Here is a 26,894-nt window from a genome sequence, read left to right as displayed (position 1 = left end):
TATCACATCCCAATATATCCTTTTCCTCTCTCCTGTTGCAAACATCAGAGCCATCCAAACCTTATAATTAATAAGAAATGATTTTAAAGGGGCTGGCCCAGTGGCTTAGTGGTTAAGTTAGCATACTCCACTTCAGCATCCCAGGGTTCACCAGTTCCAATCCTGGGCGTGGACACACGCACCGCTCATCAAGCCATGCTGAGGTGGTGCCCCACACAGAGCAACTAGAAGGATGTACAGCTATGACATATAACTATCTGCTGGGACTTTGGAGAGAAGAAAGGAAAAAAGGAGGAAGATAGGCAACAGATGTTAGCTCAGGGCCAATCTTCCTCAAGAAAAAAAATGAATACTTATCTAAACAATAGATTTCATTAAAAAAAGAAATAAATTTAAACAAAATGGGGGCCAGCCCCGTGGCTTAGCAGTTAAGTGTGCACTCTCCACTACTGGCGGCCTGTGTTCGGATCCCGGGCACGCACCGATACACTACTTGTCTGGCCATGCTGAGGCCGCGTCCCACATACAGCAACTAGAAGGATGTGCAACTATAACATACAACTATCTACTGGGGCTTTGGGGGAAAAAAAAAAAGGAGGAGGATTGGCAATAGATGTTAGCTCAGAGCCGGTCTTCCTCAGCAAAAAGAGGAGGATTAGCATGGATGTTAGCTCAGGGCTGATCTTCCTCACAAAAAAAAAAAAAGTTAAACAAAATGATTGTAAATAATTATATATTTCTAAAAGCATGCATTTAGGGTAATTGAGGAACATTTTTTTCTGTGAAAGGTGGGCCATGATTGTATGCTCAAAGCCTTGTGCCTCCAGAGTATTTTAGAACTGCTTTAATTTCCCTTGTGATATTCAGCCCACTCACCTGAGCACTGCCTGGTATTGATGTGTTTAGATTTAGTAGGAAACTATTGCTCTGTCTCAAATATTGTGTGGCCTGTGACCCTATTACCTCTCTTCCATCTCATCAGAATTATCCAATTCCTCTCTGAGAATTTTTCTGCATCTGGCACACACTTGTGATCATTGTTCACATCTCATTATCATAGTCTACTGATTTAAATTGTGATTATCCATTTACATGTCCTTCTCCGGTAAAATAGGAATACCTCAAGGACAAATAAGATTAGTAGCTTATTTATTTCTGAACTCCCCAGGCCCTAGCATTAGGTGGTCCTCAAGAATGACTTTTTCAATGTTGACAGAAGGAATTCACACTACACTGCTTGACACATAAAGGCCAGTTGCAATGACTTTATTTAGCACTGCTCATTTATTACCTTGTTAAAAATAAACACATAAAATGGAAAACTTTATAAAGCCTAGTCATAAAGTTGGGCAAGATGACATAAATGTAAAAATATATGTTCATCTCAATGAAAGAGAGAGGCTTTCCAAAAGAACAGAAGTTAGCCTGGAGGAGGAGTTTAAAGAAGGAATTCTCCCTCTAATTTTGTCTTGAATAGATCTATTTCTCTGCATTCTATCACCCCCATCCAAGTAGAAGCCATCATTATCTTAGCCTTGGCCTTGGGCCATATCCTCCTAACTGGTCCACTCACATCTCATTGTGCCTTCCTCCAACCTGCTCTTTGCTCTGTAGCCAGAATAATATTTTCAAAATACCAACCTGGTCATTTCAGACATACCTCTTCCCCTCATTAGTACGGCATATGTACTTCCTGGTGGCCCTGGTCCACCTTTCAGGACTCATCTCTCACTCTATTCCCTTTGTCTCAGTACGCCAGATGAGCTAGTTGTCCTATTCTTTCCACAAGATTTCTGCTCTTGCTGATCCCTCTACCAGGAACCCTCTTCTTCCTAACCCTACTGCACTCATTTGTACTTATTTAGCAGATCTCAACATTTACAGGGAAACTTATCTGCTATTTCTGGATAGGTTTGAACCCCAGTACAGGGGTATTAATGTCTCACACTCTAAGTTTATAGACTCTACAATAAGGACTATGTAGTTTTCCTCTTTATGCAAATACAGGACCTAGCACATAGCAGGTACACAGTAAATATATGTGCATAGAAAGAAAAAGAGAAAGAAAGAAAGAAAAAAAATTGAAAAGAAAGAAGAAATGAAGGAAGAAGGTAGGAAGGAAGGGAGAGAGGAAGAAAGAAAGTTAGGAAGACATTAAAATGAGTAAATTGAGAGTTATCTCATAACTTTCTACTTTTATGACAGTTTTGTCCTAACAAAACTGAGAGACTTTCTAGTACTCCATACCATCTCTCTGACAGATTAAATCTTATCTGGAGGTATAATACACATAAAGCAGATAAATTCAGTTGAGTTTGGAATCCAGAGGTCTCTCAGAGTCATGCTGGATACTCCACTTTTCCTAGAATCTTTGGCCTTCCCTTGATCCATGGTCTTATTCCCACTCTTAAGCAGTTGGCTCCATGATAGAACTGGACACAATCTGGATATTCCTTAAAAAAAATAAATAGGAAAGAACAAAAGGCCCAGATGATGGGTATGTGAAATCAAAACAAAATCTTAAAGAAGAGATACTTTGAATCCAAGTAAAATAGAATAGAATCTGCCATAGCTGAGAGAAAAGGCATATTAGTTAATCTTGAGGGCAGGGACACACTGAAGTATGAAATCTAGTATCTCACCAAAAGCTTCATAGGTCAAAGTTACACAAATAGACAACTCTGTAGAGAATGGAAAATCTCATGGCTTGATGCTTGTGTCATTAATTGCTGAACTCCCAGTTACCCTAGTGAATGATTATATGATTTTTTCTCTAGGCATAGATGTGGCAACGCCTTAAAATAAACAAGACAGTCAATTAGAGTTAATCTGTTAAAAAATGACTCTGCCAAGACAAGCTGTAGAAAGTAGAAACAAAAATAAAAAAGTGTTGAGGAATAAGGGATACATTTCTGAGTCCAATAGTCATCACTAATTTAGTAATTCATACGGTCCAATTGCTAATCCTTCCATCTGTCCATCTAATCTGAATCCCTCTGTACCCGGAGATTGGTTATTCAGACTATGGCACTGGCCACTGGATTGGGGCTTGGCCACAAAGTTCTGAATAAGGAATGGTCCAAGATGGTCTAAGCAAGGGGAGCCAGGTTTCAAAGCCAGATGCTGAATGAAACACTAATTCCAAAGGAGAGAATACATCATGGTGAGGAAGTCCCACAGGAAATGTATGTAGATACTCATGGATGTCTTCATACACTCAGGAGTGTTTTGGCTTCTCCTTAGGGTCTATCATATGTGTATTATATGAGCTCGAGTGGGTTCAACTACCTTAAAAGTCAGCTGTTGAGATGGATCTATCTACTCATCCATTACCCTACCATCCATCCAAGCTTCCATATATCCAACCACCTATTTAGTTCAACAAGCTGGATTAGAAGGAATGGATCGAGGCACAGCATAGTGCCTGTTGACTCAGCCCTGTTCACCTACAATCATACATTACGTGCCACCAAAATTTTTAAAAAGACCAACTAGTTTGTACTGTAGAATTAGCTCCATTCTTACCATCTGCCAACTAAGACCGTATTCTAAGAGACAGGAAGACTTTTCAGGGTAACTCGACAGGCTAGTTGGTGTTATTCAATAAGAACAATACTTTGGTTTCTTTGCCTGTAAAATGGAACTAATACTAGAACTTACCTCATAGGACTATTGTGAAGGTTAAATGAATTAACAAATATAAATAGTTTCTTGCACTATTATTTCTTTTAAGAATACTTATAGATAAATAGTAATTTATAAAGAGTACTATCATAGATAGCATTTCATCTGATTTTCCCAGGACACTTGCAAATAAAGTGCATTTCTTTTCCTTACATAGATTAGAAAGCACCTAACAACCTTTTTCACTCTCTCTAAAATAATTGAGCTTCCCAAGGGCAGGGCTGGGGATTATTCCTATCTAGTCTTTCTAGGACACCTAGTACACAGAAAATAACCAATAAAAATCAGTTGAGCGACTGAAGTTGCAAAATCCTCCTGGATGCTCCTCTGATCTGCCCCCTTCTCTACGCCTCTTCTGCCACTGCCCTGGTTTAGGTCTCGTCATCTCTCCCCTGGATTCTTGCCACAGTCACCTAACTGGACTCAGCTGCCAGGTCCATTTTTCTCTAGTGCATTCAGAGTCACCTTTTCACAATTAAATTTGACCATGCTGTTTATAAAGCCCTCAGTGACTCACCATCTCAACAAGATGAAGCCCTTAAACCTCAGCCTTGCTCACAAGGCTCTTTGCAAGGGGCAGTGCCCCTTTGTCAGCTTGCTTTCCCCAGCTAGACCTGTAGGATCCCCGCAATGAAAAGTTTTATGTTCCTCCAATGCTGGGCCTGATTCTATTTTTTTGTTTTCATCTTTCAAACAGGATATACAGGTGGATAAAAAATTGTTCACTCCCTGTCTCCAGTGAGTTTTAAGCCTAGGATGGAAGAAAGACTTATGGAAAATAACTATCCTACAATGTAAGAAGAGTTATAAGAGGAGTTTATATAATATACCACATTACAGGGTGACCTTAGTTAATTTTTCTGCATCCCATCTGCAGATGGCTCACCGTGGCAGCCAATCATCCTGGGATGGATTAATGGCAATAGCTGGGACTGTAGTGAGCATTTTCACTACGTTGTGTACATATTTCATTCCTTGCAACAACATGTGAGAGTGGCATGATGATTTAATTTTACAGATTAGAAAACCGAAGCTCAAAATATGTTAAGTGACTTTGCTAAGATCAACTAGCTTGTATATACAGAGTTGCGATTTAAATTCAAATAGGTCCATCTTTACAGTGAAACATATAAGCACTGAATCTCACTCGTGAGGGGCATAATAATACTCATTAGCCCCCTTTAAATAAATCCCACCTTCTGCCCATAGGCTAGCCTCACCAAATTGTAGTACCCCTATAAATAGTAGTATACTTGAATTCCCAGGGATTTTACAAAGCCAGGTGATACTGAAAGATTCTCTCCTAAACACTATTCCACATTCTATATCTTTCAGAACTAAACAGAATTAGTTTAAACCGTCTGCTGGCTTAGTTTAATGGATGTTGGGCTAGAGAATAGAAGAGTGATTATTTTGGAATATTAGAGATTATGAGACCTGAGAGGGGCTTCCATAGGTGGATCCTGGAAACTGGAGAGCTTTGGAATCCTAGAGTGAAGCATCATTCTAGGTGTCAATAGGCTGGGGGAACAGTGCCAGAAAGCACCTGGGAAACACTGTTCACGTTGAAATGACTGATTTCTTTACCCATCTGCTTTCCCCTTAGTCTGTAAGCTCCTTGGAGGGGGGCCATGTCTTAACTGAGCTACATGCAGTCTCCATGGGACGTGCCAGTGCACCATAATACGCCCTGGGAGATCTGTGGGATCCGGCCCCTGCCTCTCAATAGAGCCTCATTTCGTAACACTCACTCCCTTCCTCACTGTGCATGTTCCCACAACACTGGCCTTCTATCAATTTCTGGAATATGCTAAGCTCCCCTCCACTGTAGAGTCTTAAGGTGCTGTCACCTCTGTCTGAGATTATCCTCACCCCATTCCCCTGGATGACTCCCACTTCTTGTTAGGTCTCAGATCAAATCCTTCCCTGATCTAGCTTTCATTCTGCCCTTCTTTTACACAGTCTCAGAGAACACTGTATTTTTTCATAGTGCTTAAACAAGTTTAAACTAAATACTTAGTGATTCCTTGCTCATTATCTGCCTCTTGCACTAGACTGAAATCTCCATGCTGTCAGGAGACGGTCTAGTTCACTGTAGCACTCTTAGTGCCTGTCAGTGCCAAAGACATAGAAGGTACTCATTGCTTGTTCAATAAATGAGTTTCAATAGGTTACATGCCAGGAATTATGATGTCCAATGGGCTAAGTAAGTGCACCTAAATTTATGGTCATCATTGTTGAGACAAAGAATATAAAACAGACGGAGAATTTGGTAGTGTAGAGAAGGGAGGCCTTCTAAGTGACATGCACTAGCCACTGTATTAAGGGAATAGGCATTGCTTTTTGTTTAATCAAAATTTTAATATAATCATGGGCTAAGGGCTTTCTGTGCAATCTAATAGATGGGTAAAGAACATTGCTGAGTTGACAGCATTAGATATTCCTACACACAGCCTACCATAGCATATAGCCTCAAAAAAGGCAGAAAATTCTGATTCAAAGGATCTTATAGCTGAAACAGTGGATGCAGAGGTTAGAGTTGTTTATTAATAATTATGATTGTGTGTGCACATATTATGTTTTATAATTCACACAACATTTTCCCAATCAATCATCAATTCTCTTGATCCTGAGGCTGTAAAGATATAATAAGTTACACTGACACATTCCTTTTGAAAGTGGAGATCTGTTAGCACCCAGCAATGGGAGCCATTTCCATGAGGGCTGGAATAATAGCAAAGGAGGCTAAGAGGACCATTTCACCAGTGCATATTCACAAAAGATTAAATTAAGTTTTTTAAAATTTTATCTATAAATGGAGGTCACTGTATGTGTGTTTTTGTGTGTGTATGTTTATTTTTCATAATCCAGTCTTGATATTTCTTCATCTTTTAATATCATGGAATCCTCAAAAATTGGGCAAAGCCTGGGTCACTGAGATGCTCTGTGTCCACAGTCCCTTATAAATTTAAGGGAAAGGACACATTCAAAGACACTGGGACCAGAAGGGCCTGAACTTCTCCTTCCTCTGGCCTCCAAGCTCTCTAGGAACATGAGCATTGCACACATTTTCAAATCCTAGCTGCCATGCTTCTCAGTTCTGTGAATGCTAGTGAATCATTTCAGCTCTCTGGGTCTCAATTTCTTCATCTATAAGATGGCAATGCAAATTTAAGTCCACGATCCCTTTTCCACAGTTCTGAATTCCAGAAAGCCCTGGAATCTTAAAGATATTTTTTATAAGTTTGGAGCAAAAGCTCTTCTGGCAGCAAAACTTTTGCTGAATTGACACACAACTATTTAAGTCATCATTTATCACAATTAGTCTCAATATTCACAATGTTAGGGGCAGAAATAATGTGATTATGCTGAAATGTTATACAGTATACAGCATATGTACTGTGTTACCTTTGTAGGGTCATCACCTTCTGAATCTCAACAACTAGAAGGCTCCAGGAGCTTCGTGTGAGGGACTGTGGCCCTGTTCCTGCATGATGTTTTTCTGGGGTTTGAGGAAGGTAGAGTCTCTGGTTCATAGTAAGAACTCAACAAGTGGTAGCCCTTACTTACAAGGTATTCTTTTGGCTCTCACCCACTAAATGCTAGCATCCCTGCCCCTTCCCTGGTTAATACACTTTTGGCTTTGGATTAAGAGTTTATCCTCCTTTAACACATGCTATCTTAACTGGGGATTGTCAGAAACCCAGGGAGTTTCTTCTTAAGCTCCCATTGTTTCTGCCAGACCAAAGAAATTTCTGAGCCCTAACATCACCAGGACTCTCACCATTGTTGTTTCAGTAAGACTCCTACATCTGTTCCTTTACATTTTGTGATGCATAGCTTAAGTGGAAGAGAGCAGAGTGGGAAACTCACAAAGGAAAATTCTGCCTTTTCAAAAATGAGTTTAGCATCTTTGGCCAACACTAGTTTCTTCCTAGCAGGTAGGTAGTTCATTCATTCATTCACTTATTTAGCATTCACCCCTCTTTTGTTGAGTCATTTTATTATTCATTCATTCATTCATTTACTCATTTATTCATTATTTTCCTTATACAGTAATTTAACAAGTATAACCAAAATCTTTAATGGTCTTCATTGATTCTGTTTATGAGAAGACTCCAAGGACTAAACAGAGAAATAGAAAATTAAGTCCATCTGTTTTATCAGGTTCTTTTTCTTTTGTTTGTTCATTTTTAGTGAAACTATATAGGTGAAAAAATTACATATTTAACTTTTGGAAATCATTCTGTAAGTACTTTGTGAGGGCAAAAGCCATCATTTTATAAATTAGAACATATTATTAGGGACTAGAAAGCCTTACAAACAATGCATTATATACATTGCCTGTTTGAATTCTCCACACTTTCTGAAAAGGTAATATTTTCATCAACAAGGTTTATAGATGTGCCCTGATTACCAACTAGTTTCAAACCTAGGTTACTTTGACTTCACAGTTCCTGTGGACTTCCAGTTATACTCCACTTCCTCCCAGAAAGGACCTAGAATAGAAAAGGCCAGTGACAGGGGAGATGAACTGTGCTCATTTCACAACTTTGCTATGGGTCAATCTGAATAACTTTCAAAATAGCAAGTTTGTCTCAGAGTCTTGGGCAGAAGGTAAACTCTGGGGAGGCAGGAAACATGTTTCCAATTCATAACTGTATCCTAAGCACCTGGTTTAGTACCTGGTACAAATAAACCTTCTCTAAGTAAATGAGATTTGGGATTGAATATAATATCAGCAATTGAATGTTTAAGAGAGAGGAGAAGGAAGAGGAAGAGGGAAAGGAAGTGGAGGAAAAAGAAGAGAGAAGAGAAGAAGCAGTGGAAATGGAAAGAAGAAAACAAAACAAAGGAAGGAAGAAAAGAAGCAAGGATTTAAGAATGATTGAAACATGTCTATTGCCCTAGCAATTGGGTTTCCATTCATTACTCCAGTAGAATTGCTCCCACTGAAGTTTCTTGACATCAATGTTGCAAAACCCAATGAGAAAGGGCCTAAAAGGAGTCTCTGGAGTCAAACTGTCTGTCACAAAATAGCTGGGGAGGGCTGGCCCCGTGGCTTAGCGGTTAAGTGGGTGCACTCCGCTGCTGGTGGCCCGGGTTCGGATCCCGGGTGCACACCCACGCACTGCTTCTCCGGCCATGCTGAGGCCGCGTCCCACATACAGCAACTAGAACGATGTGCAGCTATGACATACAACTATCTACTGGGGCTTTGGGGGAAAAAAAAAATAAATAAAATTATAAAAAAAAAATAGCTGGGTGACTGTGATGGACGGACCCCAAATGATCCCAACTCCCAATAATCCCTGCCTTCTAGTATTCATACCTTTGTATACTCTCTTCCCCTTGAGTGTGAAAGGAGCCTGTGACTTGTTTTTAACTGGTAGAACATGGTAAATATTATAGATTGTCACTCGCTTGATTAAATTATATTATATAAGACTCTGTCTTGCTAGAAGACTCACTCTAGAGACTCTTCTTGCAAGCTTGATGAAATAAATAGCCTTGTTGATGAATCCCACATGTCAAAGAACTGTGGGTGGCCTCTAGGAACTTCAAACAGCTCCAGCCAACAACCATCAAAAAACTTAGCGAGCTTGGAACCAGAGTCTTCTGCATTTGAGCCTCCAGATGAGAAAACAGCCCAGACGAAAACTTGATTATAGCTTTGTGAAGCTCTAAGCAAAGGATCCAACTAAACTGTGACTGGTCTCCGGACCCACACAAACTGTGAGATAATGAACATGTGCTTTGTTTGTGCTGCTATGTTTGTAGTAATATTGTTATGCAGCATAGAAAACTAATACAGTGACTTTGGGTGCCAACTTTTCTAAGCCTTAGCTCCCTGTTCTATAAAATGGAAATAACAGTAGTATCCATCCTGAAACACTGTTGTGAACAATGTGATGATAATGTATGTAACATAGAATGGCACATGAAGAGTTATATAAGCTTAGCTGTTATAATTACCTATGACGTATTGCTTTGACATAATTTAACATCTTCTCCTTGAAAATCTTTTCTTCCTTGGGTTTTGTAATGTTTTGTTCTTTTGGTTTCCCTCCTACTTTTGCCCCTATTTTTCAGTCTTATTCACAAAATTCTCTTCTCCTTAGTCCTTCCTTCAGAATCCTGCCTTCCTGTCTGCTCAGCCTTCAGCATCCTCCCTGAGTGCTCCAGGGAAGAAAAATTCCTTTCTCTTACCCCATAGTATACCAACCACTCCTACAGGATTATCTCCCTGCAGACCATTATGGGGTGGTTTCTGCTGAAAAGGAATGAGAAACTCCAAAAACAAAGAAATTATTTCAACTAAAAATAGTATTTTAGACCCCAAATGTACCCAAGGCATTGGGCCAGGCACATTCACATTTTGTAGTTAATCTACACAGCTCTTCCATACCATTATTGGCACCAAGGAAAGGAAAAAAGGAGGCTCAAAGAGGTGCATGGCAGTGTGAGTAATGGAAAGAGTGCCAACTATGGAGATAAACCTAGGTTCAAAATTAGCCTCTGCCTCTTGATAGCTTGTGTGACCTTATACAAGTTATTTAACCTTTCTAATATTCTGGTTTCTCATGGCAAAATAAGGATAGTGATAGTCACCTCAGAGAGTTGCGAGAATCAAAAACACATGTGCATGGCAGAAGTTCAATACCTTGTGGCTCTATTTATCTCAAGATACACTACGAGTGCTATGATTCATTTGTAGGTAGGTAGAATGAGTGTAGGTATAGGTAGAAGATAGATAGATAGATAGGTAGAAGATAGATAGATAGATAGATAGATAGATAGATAGATAGATAGATAGGTAGATAGATAGATAGATAGGTAGATAGATGATAACCGAAAATTCAGCAAAAGAAAGATAAGGACTAAGTCTTCGTGAAATATAGAAGGTGATGCTTGATGTTTCTTAATGGTTTTAGGGAAAATATCATGACAGAGTTGAGGGGGTTTTTAAAGTCTTCCCTGGTTTATGGAGAGAGAAACAGGGCTTAGGAAAAACACCTGTGTTCCAGACAGCCCCAAGAAGGCCCATTGAGGCTTACTCTATACATAAAAAGGCTGCAATGTAAAGACTCTAAGTGCATTTTGAAAGCAAAACCCTTGGTGCTTTGAAGACTTAAAGTGTGTTCAGGTCCATGTGGCTACCCCAACACCTGAGAACACCAATGTTTCTATTTGCCATAGTGTTCAATGATGCCTTGTCATAAAAATCCACTTTCTAGGATTCAGGCATCTCTTGGCTTGATGGAGGGCCAGGGATAGGAATCTATACGTAGGAGGGGTCTGAGAGCTCCACAGAGGGAACTTATCCTAAAGAAATAGGGAGCTGGAATGCAAAAGTAGGATCTAAAGAAAGAAGGCGAATGGACAAAGGATCGGGGAGTCCCACATTCTTATCCACCTCCATCCACCTTCTACTCCCCACCATGCCTACATTATGGAGACTTTAGATCTGGGAAGAAGAGGTGGTAAAACAAAAGACCAGTCTCACTCAGAACTCTGTCATCTCGGAGAGAGAAGACATCCTGTTTTACCTCAGTGTGGGAGATGAGGTGCCCAAGAGTCTGGTCTGAGGGAAAACGCTTTTGAAAGTTTCCCACAACGATGAAGCCCAAAACTGAGAGAGAAAATGATCTCAAACACCCCTTAAAGGTATGTTGAAGCAGTCATATGGGATGTGAGGATATCTGTGTTACCAGCAATTCTTTGGGTAAAGTAAAGATGGCGAAATTTTGTTTTCTAGATATAGAAATTGTGTATTTTTATAACCATTTCTATGTGTAGAATTTTTTGTTTCTGTAGCCATTAAAACAAAATCTGTGTATTAGAGACATCCTCAAAACTTGCTGACATGTGAACTGTTGGACCCCTTGCAGATAGGAGTGCAATTAGAGCAGTCAATAAATTAGCAGCTATGTAGTGGTGTCTGCTCACTTTGTAAATGGCTGGTCAAGACAATATGTTGTCAGCTGAGTCATGAGTCAAGGAAACACCCCCTTCAGGGGAAGGCAGTGACTCTAAAAGCAAGCATTGTAAAACACCTAGGGTCAGCCACCAGGCAGCATATTGGATACAGCATGCTGCTTATCCAAGAATCTGGCTGCCTGGCCCTTTAAGGAAATCTCTTGCCAACAGGAGCTCTTTTGCTGAATTAAGTTAGACCATACCTCATCGGTGCCAAGACAAGCCTGACTGGCTGTTCCAGGCCTGATTCTTACGTTTTCTTTTTTGCTATTGCCAGATTTGAAATTTGCCTCTCAGCTATGTCTCCAACTCTGATATCTTCTGCACTGGATCCTTTGTGCCTTATGCCTTGACACCTAGAAATTGACGTGGCTTCAATTCTTGCCCCTGACCTTGATTCCTAGACTGTTTGATATTTGCCTGCAGCTCAGCTGGGACGGTGACCTCTGGACTACGCTTTAGTTTTTCTATTCTCTGTTTGGAAGCTATGGCTCGTGTACACACATTCATTCCCAAGGCCATCATTGAAACAGAGGGAAGAGACTATCCCTCCCACACTACATTTCTCTTTAAGATGCTCTTCTGTGACTTCTTTTTCCTTTGAGGCTAATAACAAATAGTCTGTTAACCTGATTTTACAACACAAATGCAAATAGAAGTGGATGGGCAGTGTGATTTTCCTTGAGAATAAAATTCTGAAGAGTAATTCTAGTAGGCAGTTCTATTAATGAAATATTACCACATCTTTCAAAAGAGGAGAGATCTGATCAGGTTTAAAGGCAGAAGAAACCAGGTTAGTGTAAGAAAAACCGAAAAGAATGTGGGAGAACTTGTTGATGTGGTCTGAAGTAAACTACTCCAAGCCGACCTAGTTATCTATCGTAACCAGGGCATTTTGCTCCTGAGGATGGTTCATTGATACACACAAACACATACAGAACCATAAAGCAATGAATGCCCTTTTTGATGAACAACTGTCATTAATAGCCACTGATGAAGCAAATTCAATTGTATCTGAGATCTTCAATATTCCCATATGAACAACAGTAACAGACTTTTACATACAGGTCTAAAAGTCCTAAACCAACCAAAGTAGTATTATTAATATTCATGGTAAAAAAAGGAGTAGGAGTTCCAGTGAATCATAGAGCGCTTTAAAGAAGACTAAAGACCGAAGAGAGGTTTCAAGGAGCTCATATTTCACTTCCAAGTCTCCAAGGACCACCAATAATCCTCAGTCCATTTCAAGTTATTTCCTCAACTGTTACTTCTCTACAGTCTATAAAAACACTCTTTCCTCCTTCATCTAATATCCTTATTGGGATTGATTTATGTCTCAACAAATTAGATGGGGTTGGCATCTGGCTTACATGGCGTCACTCTTTTCTTGGGAAAGCCAGAATCATGGGAAACATCTGGCAGATGTCTTTTAAAGAGTATTTTAAATAGGTGGCTATGGCGTCCATTAAGAGCTCTGCAAGGGAGGTTATAAAATCTGTCTCCCAATCATCACCCCACAGACTGTAAACATTTTTCCCTACTAAGCAAACATATTTTTTTTTGAGTGAAAAGGGGCCAATATAGCATTTCTCTAACTGTCAAGGGTGCTTTAGAAATTGGGTTGAGGTTTCCCAAAGAAGATGGTGAAGATGCTATAGGGACTGTTAAAGCTGGAATGAACTAAAGAGGCCCTTCAATCCAATGGATTTCTTTGATTAATGAGGAAACTGAGGCTCACAGACACTGTAGTGTATACATCATTCCTGTTGAAAAGTTTGAAAGAGTGATGTTTCAGATGTCATAGTAAAGATAACTAGATCATTCTTATTTTTTTATTTTTTAGATTGACTCTCAGAGTACCTTTTTATTTCACGCTACCTTTTTTTTCCCTCTAGTGGCCTGACATACCTGTATAAACATATACACACATGCAATTACTTACAAATAAACGTTCTTTTCGTTCCTTATGCGTTTGCTCAAAACAAATCCTTAAGACCTGAATATTTATTTCTGGGGAAGACTTGGTCTTGTTTCAACATGTGCTGTAGTGTGTTGTTTTTTTGCTTTACTGCTGAGTCAAAATGATTGTGTGTCTCCACAAGCCCTCTCTCTGTTCTGAAGGCTCTCCCCTGCCTCTGTTCTCTTCAGTGAATATCTTCTTTCTGGTGCACTCAGCATTCTCTGTCACTCCAGCAAAGAGAGGGACACATTAAAGTCATTTTAATACAGAGACTTGTTTCTTGTTTGCATTCTGAGCTAAAAGTGGATCGATATTTTTCCTTCCTAAATTAAAAAAAACACAGCATTACAATGGTATTTCCAGTATTCATACCATAAACAACCATCTCGGCTTCCTCACTATAGACCCACAACAACTGTAATTTAAGATGTTTCCACTTAGCCGCATCCTGTCTGCTACCATGTAAATTAGATGGATCAGTTAAGCTGATATTATCATACCAATTGCACATGGCAGGAAAAATGAGGAAACAGTAACTAGTACCTACTGAGGTTTCTTTATATGTCAGGTGTGTTTTTTTCGCCTGCATATATTTAATTGTTCCAGCACCATGTATTGAAAAGACTCCCGTTCCCTCTTAGTATTTCTATTCAGTATTTTCGTCAAAAATCAATTGACAATATACATATGAGTTATTTCTGGAGTCTCTATTTCTCTCTATTTTTCATGTCTTCAATTATCCTCAGTAATGTTTTTCTTTTTTTAACTTTCAGTATGTAGACCTACACATATTTTTTTAGTTTCATATATTTGTGTGCCATTTAAATGATACTGTTTTTATTTTAAATTCTAAATCTTCATTGCCAGTTTATAAAAACAAAATTAATCATTACTATTAAACAAAATATTACTAATTATATTAGGTGACATTGCTAAAGTCAATTATCACTTCTAGTAGCTCTTGAAGATTCCTTTAGATTTTCTACATATGGTGTATCTAATGGAAATAAAGATGATTTAGCTTTTTCCTTTCCAATTTCTGTGCCTTTTATTTTGCTCTGATACAACGTTGAAGAAAGATGACGAGAGTCGACATACTGCCTTGTTATTGATCGTAGGGGGAAAGCATTCAGTCTTTCAACATTACATATGATGTTAGCCAGAGATTTTCTCGTAGGTGCTATTTATCAGATTGAAGAAGCTCTTTTCTATTCCTAACTTGCTGATTTTTTTTTTCTTTTTAGTCAAGTATGGTGTAGAATTTTATCTAATGTTTTTTCTTCATCAATTTAGATGATCTATTGCTTTTCTCCTTTATTCTGTTAATATTGTGAATTAAATTGATTTTTTGAAATGTTAAACCAACTTTGCATCCACAGGGTAAACCAAATTTGATCATGTGTTATGTTTTTATATATAGCTGGATTGATTTTCTAATAGTTTTGTTATACGTATTTTTGTAACAGCTTTATTGAGGTATAGTTGAGAAATGAAAATTATATATATTTGAGGTATACAACTTCATATTTGATAAATACATGTGAATTGTGAAATGATTATCACAACCAAGCTAATTAACATCTTCATCACTTTACAAACTTATCATTTTCTTTTTCTTTTCTTTGTGTGTGTGTGTGATAGAATCATTTAAGATCTACCCTCTTAGCAAATTTCAAGTATACAATACAATGTTATTAACCATAGTTACCATGCTGTATATTAGATCTGCAGAACTTATTCATTCTGCATAACTGAAACTTTGTACCCTTTTTCCCTACTCCTAGTCCCTGGCAACCACCATTCTACTCTCTGTATCTATGAGTTTGACTATTTTAGATTCCATGTATAATTGAGATAATGCAGTGATTGTCTCTCTTTGTTGGGCTTATTTCACTTAATATCCTCCAGGTTCGCCCATGTTGTCCCAAATGGCAGGATAACCTTTTTTTTTTTTAAGGCTGAATAATATTCCATTGAATATTAATCCTACATTTCTTTTTTAACCATTCACCTGTCAATGGACATTTAGCTTCTTACCATACCTTGGCTATTGTGAATAATGCTACAATGAACATGGGAGTGCACATATCTCTTTGAGGTCCTGATTTCAGTTCCTTTGGATATATACCCAGAAATTTGAGTCTATGTTAATGAGGATGTAAGTCTGTAGTTTTCTTTCTCATAATGGTTTTGACAGGAGTTGGTGTCAAGACAATGATGGCATCATAAACTGAGTTGGAAAGTATTCTTTTTCCCTTTATTTTCTGAAAGGTTCCTATAGAATTTAACTGTGAAGCCATCTGGGACCAAGGTTTTCTTTATAGGACATTTTAATATTATGAATTCAATGTGTTTAATAGTAACAGAGATGTTCAGATTTTCTATTTCTTCTGGAATCAGTTATGGGAATTTATGTCTTTCAAAGAATGTTTCACTTCATTAATATTGTTTAATTAACTGGTATCACTTCATCATATTCCTTTATTATCATTTTAATTTTGAAGGAACTATAGTGATTTCCCTTTCATTTCTGATATCTGTCATTGATTCTTCTTTCCTTTTTTCCTTCGTTAGTCTAGATAGTCCAGCCTGAATTTAATCATGTATTGATATTTCCAATAGAACAACTTTGGTTTCATCGATTTTCCTCTATGATTTGTCAGTTTACTATATCATTGACTTTTGTACTTATTTTTATTATTCCCTTCCTGCTATTTACTTGAGGTTTCATTCCTGCAACTTTTCTAGTTCTCTATAGTAGAAATTTGGTAATTGATTTTGCACCTTCATTGTTTTCTAATGTGTGCATTTCAAGCTTTAAATTTCATTTTAAAAGCTGCTTTGGGTGTATATAATATAGTTTTTTTTTAACTTTTAATTATTTCAAAATATTCTTTAATTTCTTCTTTGATCCATGGGATATTTAGAAGTGTGTTTAATTTCCAAATATTAGCTGTTTTCCAGACTTTTAAAAAATTTATTTTTAATCCAGTTCAGTTGTGGTCAGAAGACATACTCAGTCTTTTGAAATGTATTAAGACTAGTTTCATGGCCAGACATATGGTCTCTTTTAGAGAATGTTCTTTGTGTGCTTGCAACAAATGTTTGTTTTGCTGTAGTTGGGTGGAGTTTTCTATAAATGACGATTGGTTCAAATTGATTGATAGTCTTGTTCAAGACTAATAATCCCTACGAATTTCCCTCTATTCAACCAATTGATTACTGAAAGAGGAGTGTTAAAATCTGCAATCATAATTGTGATTTGATCTATTTCTATTTTTGTTCCTATCAGTTTTGCTTCATATAAATGGAAGCATTTTTATCAAGTGCATACCTATTATGATTATTAGTCATACTTGATAAGTTCACCATTTTATCATTTTGAAATATCCCTTTTTGTCTCTGGCAATATTTTTTGTTCTAAAATAACTTTTTTCTGATATTAATATAGCCAATGAGACTTTCTAAGGATTAATGTTTGATGGTTTATATTTTTTCAGCCTTTAATTTTAAAAACTACACATGACTTTATAGTTCAAAAGAGATTCTTGAAGACAACAATATTTTGGTGTTTCTCTTTTGTCCAATCTGGCAATCTCTATCATTTAATTGAAGTGTACAGACAATTTACTTTTAATATAATTATTGATATGATTTAAAACTACCATCTCACTATTTTTTAATTTGTCTGATATATTCTATTTTCCTTATTTTCTCGTCTTAGCCTTTTGTAGAGTGAGTTGAATATTTCTTTAGTGTATAATTTTATCTCCATTACTGACTTATTGGCCATATTTATTTGTGTTATTTAGTAATTTTTCTAGCATTTAACCTGCCAAAATTTAACTTCAAATAGTATTAAGAACCTTATTAAAATATACTTCTATTTATTTCTCCTGTCATTTAAAAATTATTTCATATATTTTACTTCATATATTCTATAAACTCCACCATACATTGTTATTATTCTTATACCAAACACTTAATTACGTTTAAAAGGAATTAAAACATGAAAATAAAAAGTTTTTTATATTTACCCAATATTTGCTATTTCAGTGCCTTTCATTTCTTTGTGTAGATCTCAAGTTTCATTTGGTACTATTTTTCTAATGCCAGAAAAAATTCCTTTAATGCTTCTTACAGTGTAGATCTGCCAGGAATAAATTATCTCAGCCTTTGTTTCTCTGAAAACTTTTTATTTCATCTTTATTATTGAAGAATATTGTCATTGGATGAAGAATTCTAAGTTGAGAGTTTCTTGTAGTACTTTAAAAATACCTTTGCATTTTCTTCTGTTTGTGTAGTTTCTTACAAGATTACTATTTATTTGTATTTTTATTTAAATATAAATTATGTATTTGGCTTGTTATAAGATTTTACTTCTATGAATCATTTTCTGCAATTTGATTATGATATGTCTTGATCTGATTTTCTTTGTATTTATCTCACTTGAGTTTCATTGAGTTTCTTGGATCTGTAGGTTAATAAATTCTATCAAATTAGGAAAATGTTTGGCTATTTCTTCAAAAATGTATCTTTCATTCCACAACTTCTCCTTTTGGTACCACAGTTACGCTGTATGTTAGACTCCTTGATATTGTTCTATAGCTCACTGATGCCCTGTTAACTTATTTTTTTAGTCTTTTATTCTCTCTGTGGTCCTTTTTTGCAAAATTTCTATTACTATTTTTTTCCAAGTTCATTGATATTTTTTTCTGCCATGTCTGATCTCGCATTAATCCCATACCACTTTTTTTAAATCCTACTATTCATTTCACATACTATATATTTTCACGTTTAGCAGTTCTATTTAGTTATTTATTGTGTCTTCTACGTCTTTTCTCTTCTTCATTTAAATAATCTTACACAGTTATAGTAGCTACTTTCACATCTTTATTTCCTAATTCCATATTTTCTTTCATTTCTTTGCTTCTATTGACTGCTTTTTCTCCTGGTTGTTTATTTATTTATTGGTTTATTTATTCATGATATTTTGCATGTCTTATAATTTTGTAGGATTCTGGATATCTTGAAGTTTTATTGTAAATTGTCTGAAATTTCTTGTTTTCATTTAATGAATGTTGGGCTTTGTTTCGGCAGACTGTTAATTACTTCCAGGTCAGTGTGACCTTTGCAGGCTTGCCTTTAACCATTGTTCAGGCAGACTTGGACTAGTTTTTATTTTAGGGCTTGGTTTCTCTCACTAATAAGGTGTGGTCTTCTGGAGTCTCTCTTGAACGCCCTGAGAGATCAGTGAGTATTAGTATACTCAGGTCAGAACTTAAATATCATCTAGCCCTGAATTGGCTATGGGAACCATTTTACTAATAGCTCCCTTGTGTTCTTTGCCGTTCTTCATGGAGTTTCACCCTGTGTTTGTGTGTCTTGGTGTTCAGCAAACAAGCATCCCATTACAGATTTCTGGAGCTCATTTTTCTGTTTGTATTTTGTCCGGTTTTCTAGCAGCATGCGTTAAAAGAATAAATTTGGACTCAGTTACTCCATTATGGCCAGAAAATATAATAGCTCGTATATTTTTCAATTTACCCTACTTGTGCTTAAAACAGCTTGATGATATCATTGACAGTAAAACAATGATTAAAACTCACCAATAAGATGACAAGGATTGGTGAGTTGATTAACTATTGGGGATAGTTAACAAATCTATGATACCAGATTTACTAAATAATTGATTTCAGTGGTATTCTGAAACTAATTCAGCACATTAATAAGAACTTCAGCCTCAAAATATTCTGATGGACTCAAATTAGCAAGAATCATTATCTTGAGATGAGAGCAGAAGAACATTTTAACACATTTGTTGAGGTTAAAAACAACCAACCTTTTGATTCGTATAAAGCTGATTGCCAATAAGAGCAGTATTAGGAACGATCACTTGAAAATTTTTTTCAGAAGACACATGCTCCTTGAAGATAAAATAAAACCCCTAGTTGACGATGTGCCCCTACATTTGAAAATATTTTTTGATATTTTTCATGGCTATATTACATATAATGTATAAGGACTATTTTATATACTTGGTAAGAAAAAAATTCAAGTTCTTACAAAATTACCTTTCCTCTACTTTTATCTCATTTTACCAGGAAAAAAAAAATAGCAGCTATTGTATTTCAAGAATTGAAATTCTGCTTTCAGTACCCTTTTGTTAATTAGATCTGAAGTCTGTCACTTGGGCATCTAAGACTTAGGAAGAAACATTATGTGTAGTGTGGTATCATAACAACGTCATAAACTATCAACTGAGGAATATTTCCCCTTCTTGTACTTTCGTAAGCTTAGTGGTAGGTTTGAGTACCATTTAGAGCACTTACTAGCCTGTTAATCTTAGGAAAATTATTTTACCCTTTCAATATCTTAGTATTCTCTTCTGTATAATAGTGGTAATAATGATGGGTACCTTACAGACATATTGTGAAGATTAAATGAGCAAGTATGTGCATCGCACTTACTACAGTTTCTCGCCCATAGTAAGTACTGTAACTTTGTTGACTTTAACTATTATTATTACTATTAAGGCTAATCCCTTTGCCTGTGTTTTGATATCTTTCTTATTTTCTTGGCCCTTTTCTCCTAAGTCATCATTTGTCTTGATGAAATAAAGGAAAACCTCTCCCTTGACCGTGCACCTCTCTTCTGTTACTCTAGTCTCTCTGCTTTCCGCTGTATGTGATCATCATTCTGTGATTTTTGTGCTTCTGTTTTCTCCCCACCCCTGAACTCACCCCCAGTCATTTACCCTTTAATCCAAAATATTCAGTCCTATCTTTTCAGAATCCAGCTTTCTTTTGTTTTGTTTCATTGTTCAAAAGTTTTCTAATTTGTGAAACACCTATGATAATACGTCAAACTTGTCTCCTTCTTCTAGGTGGTGAAGCTCACAGAGTCGTCCTTTATCCAGCCCCTTAAATCAGCCAGGCCCAGCTCTGGCCTACACTTTACCTTCCAGAAGCACATCACATGTCCCATCTCCATCTTTCATCTGTGCTGTCTCCTCTACCAGGAATGTTTTTGGCCTTCCTTGGAGGCCTTGAAGGAATGTCATATCATCCAAGAAGCCTCGTTGGGTTAGCTTTTCTTCTGTGCTTGTCTATTTCGTGGGTCCCAATGTAATGTAATTTTCCAATCATGGCTTTTTTTCATCCTCTAGTGACTAAGTTTCTAAGATCAGGGATTGTGATTTATTTATCTTTGTATTCCGAACACTTTGCCTAGTTTCTGGACCTAGAAAGTGTTAAATAAATGTTTATTAAATGCATGTCTGTGTAAATACTTTAAGAAGTTATGTTCAAGGCTGAATGTGTGTCCAAGTGTGTAGCATATTCACAACCAAAATTATGTAACCCTCAAAATATCTATAAAAGATAAATATTGTATTTCTGATGAGGAAACTGAATCTGAAAAAAACCTAGATAATTTCTCAAAGTCTGACTAGTGACCAGAAAGTGAATGCAATGTTTAAACCTAACATTTTGCTCGTTCAGGGTTATGCACAAGTCTATGAAAATGGATTCTCTCTCTAAGTCAGTCCCCGCTGTTTTTTCTGTCTTTGCCTTCCAGTCATTTCCTTCATAGTGATTGGCCCAAGGTTAATGATGTGTTTATTTATGCATTTGCTTAAGCATCTTCTATCTCCAGCACTAGATTTTAAGCTTGTCTCCCCCATGACTCAATTTAAAGAGCACAGTCTTTGTCTGTTACGTTCATTGATGTACCAGTAGTACCTAACAGAGTACCCAGCCGATAGCAAATCCTCAAGAGCAAAGCAAACCCTATTTATGCCCTCTTCTCTTTTTTTCCTTTTAAAACACAGTGCTATTCTAGGATGAGTGGGAACACGATGCAAAGGACCTTTAAGCCAAATTGAGCCCAAATAGCTTTTCCACCAATTTCACCAACTGCTCAGAGCAAGACATTCAATTTCACATTTTCTTCTGTAAAATGGCACTAACAAAGCCTAAATGTCATGCCTAGTATGAGAAACCCATTAAAATAACAAATATAAAGTGATCAACCTGAGTTCCAGAAAATACTTTATTCCCATCCCTTCGAGGATATTTCATCCATATATCACACTCAATGTGGGAAGAGATTGCACTTAAATTGTGAAAACAAAATTGTCATTTTAAAGAACAAACATAGTGCTGATTAAAATCATCTGAAAGAAGTTCTAGCCTTGAAATTGAATTCATGAAATAAACATTGCCACAGTTCTCTGCCTGTGCTCTTGCTAGAATTAGTAAAAAGAGGGAAATTTTAAAAACGAAAGAAAAAATTCCAGCTGGCTCAAATTTATAAAGTTGAAGGAAATGTATGCCAAGAACATATGGCAATTCACTTAGCAGACATTTATGGGGCATCTCTTATGTGCACAGTGCAGGAATATGTGCTGGAAAATGAAAAAAGGTGGCAAGTTGTCCCTCATCCAGGGGTGATTGTCATGCTCTGGAAAATGTCTGTATTTTACATTCACTTTTTGCATGATTTTGGGCAAATGTCTGCTCTCTCGACTTCAGCTTTTATATTTGTAAGAAAATTTTAAAAAATAATAATTTCTAGGCCATCTTCATAACATCATGGAGAATTCCAAAGAAGATGTATGTTAAATAGGCATTCATCCATCTGTGGGAGATCAAGATTTGGCCACCCTGAAATATATCTCTTTACCTTGATTGTTTTCTCTGAGGGACATTTGACCTCCCCCACTAACTGCCTAAAGAATTTGACGTGGTGGCTCCTTCCTGGAACAGATTTTCTATCATGATGGTTGTAAAGATAATGTAAAATAGATGTTACAATGGGAGGGGCACCAAGCCCCTTTTATCAAAAAATTCTATCTCTTCCTGACCACATTATCTATAGATGACCCTGAAAAGAATTTTCTTCTTGCCCTCTGAAGTCCCAGACCACTACCCACTCCCAACACCTTCCTCGCCTTTAGCTACAATACTTAAGCAAGCAGCTTAGACGGAGGGACAAGTTGCTCATTTCTGAGTTTCTCCCATGTATACATGTTATTAAACTTGGTATTATTTTCTCCTGCTAACCTGTCTTGTTAATTATTTGGCCAGCCATAAGAAGCTTATAGGAAAGGGCAGAGGGGGATTCTCCCTCTTCCCCCACACATCCATACAACAGATATTGACCAATTGCCTTCTAGGTTCTAAGTATTGACAATGCAAGGGTTGACCTCACATACAAGTCCCTATCCTCACTGATTTTACATGCCTTATGAATTGGAAAGTACCTGATAAATCACAAGAGCTGCACACAGGCTCAAGGTGCTAGAAGAATTTAGAATGGCAGCAATAGTATAGTAGCAGCAGGGCAACAGATCTCATTCATTTGCCTGATAATATTGAGGACCCACTATGAAATGACATTTTATTAACAAGACATATTGTCCAAGTAAATAGCATTAATTTATCAACTTAGGCATTTAGTTTGTACAGTTCAGGTTCCAATGAGCTTATCTAATGTCTAGGATGGTTAGAATGAGCTCTCCCAGACTCAAAGTATCCCTCAGAATTATTCAAAATTAGTAGTACTATTAACACTGACTTAATTTTAACAGAAAAAATCAATCTTTGATGTTAGCCTGAGTCATCAAAGCACAGTTCTCTAGGCCTAGAGACTCTGCCTAATTATTGTTTAATCTGCTCCTGGTTTGGCTCTTGGGACTAACCCCAGATTGGGAGCACTTGTCAGTTATACTACAAATGGCTCTCCTCAACTTAAACTTGAGTTAATTTTGTATTGTAACAGATTTTACTAACAGGTTTTATAAATCAGCAATCTAGTCATTTAATGATGGCCATGCTTATTTACACATTGACGTATTTCCGTATTTGACCTCCTATGCAGGCAAAATTTAGTCTCTACCATAGGCAGTATAAGGCTGCTGGAAATGGGCCTTTCGTTGAATCAATCACATTTCCTGCATTCTATGCTCCCACGACAATCTCTGCATAACCCTATCTCAAATTTTATCCCACTGTTTCATAATAAGCTATTGTCAATGTCTGTCATTCGAATCCTGTTTCCACTACTTACCATTTGTGCAATCTCCCTCTCTTGTGACATGGTGGTAATAACACGTCTCTCACAGGTTGGTGACCATGAAATGCTACATATAGTGCCCAAGACAATTACTACCATAGCCATCTCTTTTTTATTGTTGTTATGTCTTGCTGCTTCTGTGATCAGTTTTTAGAATCAGAGATTCCGAACATAGACACTAGCAGGAGCCAGCAATTTGGAACCACACTCATCTAAATTGTGAGTTCTGGTCCAGGGCCAGGTTTGCTCACCTTCAAAACTCAGTTCTAGGATAAGCCTGGCACATAGCTGAAATTCAGTAAGTATTTGTTAAAGAGGTAAAATAAATAATTGCGTATTATTACAAGATAAAACAAATAAAATGAAAGGCCAAGAATCGAATTTTCCCAAGTCTGTTTCCTCATTTGTAAATGGCATTACTGATTCCTGCCTCATCAGGTTATTAGAAGGATTAAGCAAAACAATGCCTCGTAAAATGCAGTAGGCACTAAATAATTTATCCTTCTTTCCAACAATAATTGTCTGCATTTATAAAATAAAGTTAACATTTCTATTACAGCACTGTGGAGATTGAAGTAATGTACATGAAGTGCCTTTTAAATAATAAATTACCATTAAAACATGCCATTATTAAAATTGAAATTATTACTAGACCTGAAAATATCTCATTCCAAATATTCTAAAGTCTTCTTTTAAGGTATTTCTTTAATTGTTTTTGACCAAAATGTATTTATTTAAATAATTTAAAAATAGGATAAATCTAAAATTAGACTCTTTGTACTATTTTTGTATTCCAAAAATATCTGCTCTGACTGACAAGGTCTGTGCCAATTTTCCCCCAGACGGAATTGCCATTTCTTGCTTTTAAATCACAGGCAAGAGCAGGTTTTACTGCTGAGGAAATGACATTGATGTGGTCATTAGGACACTCTTGAAGGAGCAGAAACCTTTCTTTTTCCTTTTTCTACTACAAGGATATTATTTAATAAATTATCCTCTAGTGTACAAATTAGTAGGAGCCTGAAAGTATTGCCACTGTCCCCAAAGCACGGACTAGCAGTTTAGATGCCGGTGGCCTCTAGCATATTATATTACATTTGCACCTCATTTATCTAATATCACTGAAAAATATGGCTTTTGGTAAGAGACAATTTTGCAAACTACTGAAAACTATACCTTCAATACAGAAACAACTTGGTTAATTATTTGAACGGAAAATTTAAAGATAAATTTTATATTCCCCTACTTTATTAACTAAAATAATGTCAGTTTTGTGTTCTACTATAATTGAGGACATCCTCATGGCTGTGAAGAGTGAAATACTCTGAATGCCCCCAGACTGCCATGCTCACAATGGTCACATCTCGTCCTTTTACTTGTTATGGTGCCTCTCTCTGGCAGATTGGTTTTCAGCTTGCGCTGTCATTTCTTCCGCCTCCGTCTCTTGCCTTTACTCTTGAGGATTGCTTAGAATAGAGGGACTGACTTCAATCTTCCCTGGGCTTTCCTGGTTTAGTCCTGAAAGCCTGCATCCTGGGAAACCTTTCAATGTGGGACATTGGGGGCCCTTGGTCACTCTACTTACAAGTCGTCACTTGGTAAAACTGAGATCATAGCATGTTAGAAATCATCAAGAATGAGTAAATGAAGGCCTCCTTCACAAGTACAATTAATGAGTTTTATCTCATGGATTGTCACTTTAATTTTAAGGCCAATTTTTGTTTTTGTATACATCCTCAACTTTGTCCTGGATTGCAGAGATTATACGATGTAGCATACTTCTCTGTCTGTGTGGAGAGCTGTGGCCCATATTACCTCAACTAACTCCAATTAGGTAGATTCTGCTAGTTAGTAAGCAATTGCTTAGATGTGCTTAGATAGTGTCTACACGGTGACCAGCAACTGGTTTAAGAGTTAAGAAAAAAATTAGTCCTGCCACTTGTGACAATAGGGATGAACCTGGAGGACATTATGCTAAGTGAAATAAGCTGATCACGAAAGGACAGATATTGCATGATTCCACTTACATGAGGTACCTAAAATAGTCAAACTCATGGAAGCAGAGAATAAAACTGTGGTTACTGGGGACTAGGGGGAAGAGGAAATGGAGAAGGAAATGTTGAATTGGTACAGTTTCAATCATTCAAGATGAGTTAGTTCTAGAGATCTGCTATACAGCATAATTCCCATAGTCAACAATTGCCTATTGTGCACTTAAAAATTTGTAAAGAGGGTAGATCTCATATTAAGTATCCTTATCACAAAAGAGCAGAAACAAAAACAAACCACAAAGGGAAACAAAGAAACTTTTGGAGGTGTTGCATGTGTCTATTACCTGGATTGTGGTGATGGTTTCACAGGTGTCTGCATATGTCCAAACTCATCAAATTGTATACATTAATTATGTGCAGTTTTTGTACATTAATTATACCTCAATGAAGCTCTTTAAAATAAAGAAAAAAATTTAAGAAGAAATAATAAAAACACCAGCCTGCTGAAGTGATTGCAACTCTTTGTGTTATCCTGCGTGACTGAGAGCTTATAAACAGTTCAGAAGAGAGGAGGTACATCTTAGAAGCGTGGTTATGGTTTCTCTAAACGCTTCTCTTGTGCAAAATGAGTGAGCGTGTGTGTGCTCATCAGGAGCAGGGGGAAACCTTGTGGGTTCTGGCCCGGCCTGGATATGGATATTGACACTGGGACCGTTTAACCGAGAAGGCTTATGAAAATGACTTACCATTTTTTAGCCTTAGTCTTTGAAATCCTCCCTCACAGGTTATAAGAGCTAAATGAGATAACACAGGGGAAAGGGCTTGGAGGGACACTGCCCCATGATCCCTTGCTCTCTCCCCTCTCCTCTTCTACTACCCTGGTCATTCAAGATTCTGTTTTAAATGGCTCCAGCCACACTGGTCTCCTTGCTTTCCTTGAACACATCAAGCACACTCCTACCTCAGAACTTGATCTTCCCTCAGCTTGGAATAGTCTTCCTTCGGAATTCCATGCGATTCATTCCATCATGCATATCAGATGTCTGCTCAAAATTCACCTCATTCAGTGGTCTTCCCCAAGCACCTTCTCCGTAGTACTTTTCACATGACATGTTGTATATAATACACATATAAACAATGTACGCACGTATGTATTTTTGTCTGTTGTTTGTCTCCCTACCAGCAGGGACTTTGTTATTCGA

Source organism: Diceros bicornis, chromosome 8, assembly GCF_020826845.1.
Source record: "Diceros bicornis minor isolate mBicDic1 chromosome 8, mDicBic1.mat.cur, whole genome shotgun sequence".
Taxonomy (NCBI): Eukaryota; Metazoa; Chordata; class Mammalia; order Perissodactyla; family Rhinocerotidae; genus Diceros; species Diceros bicornis.
Note: the sequence above shows the minus strand (reverse complement) of the source record.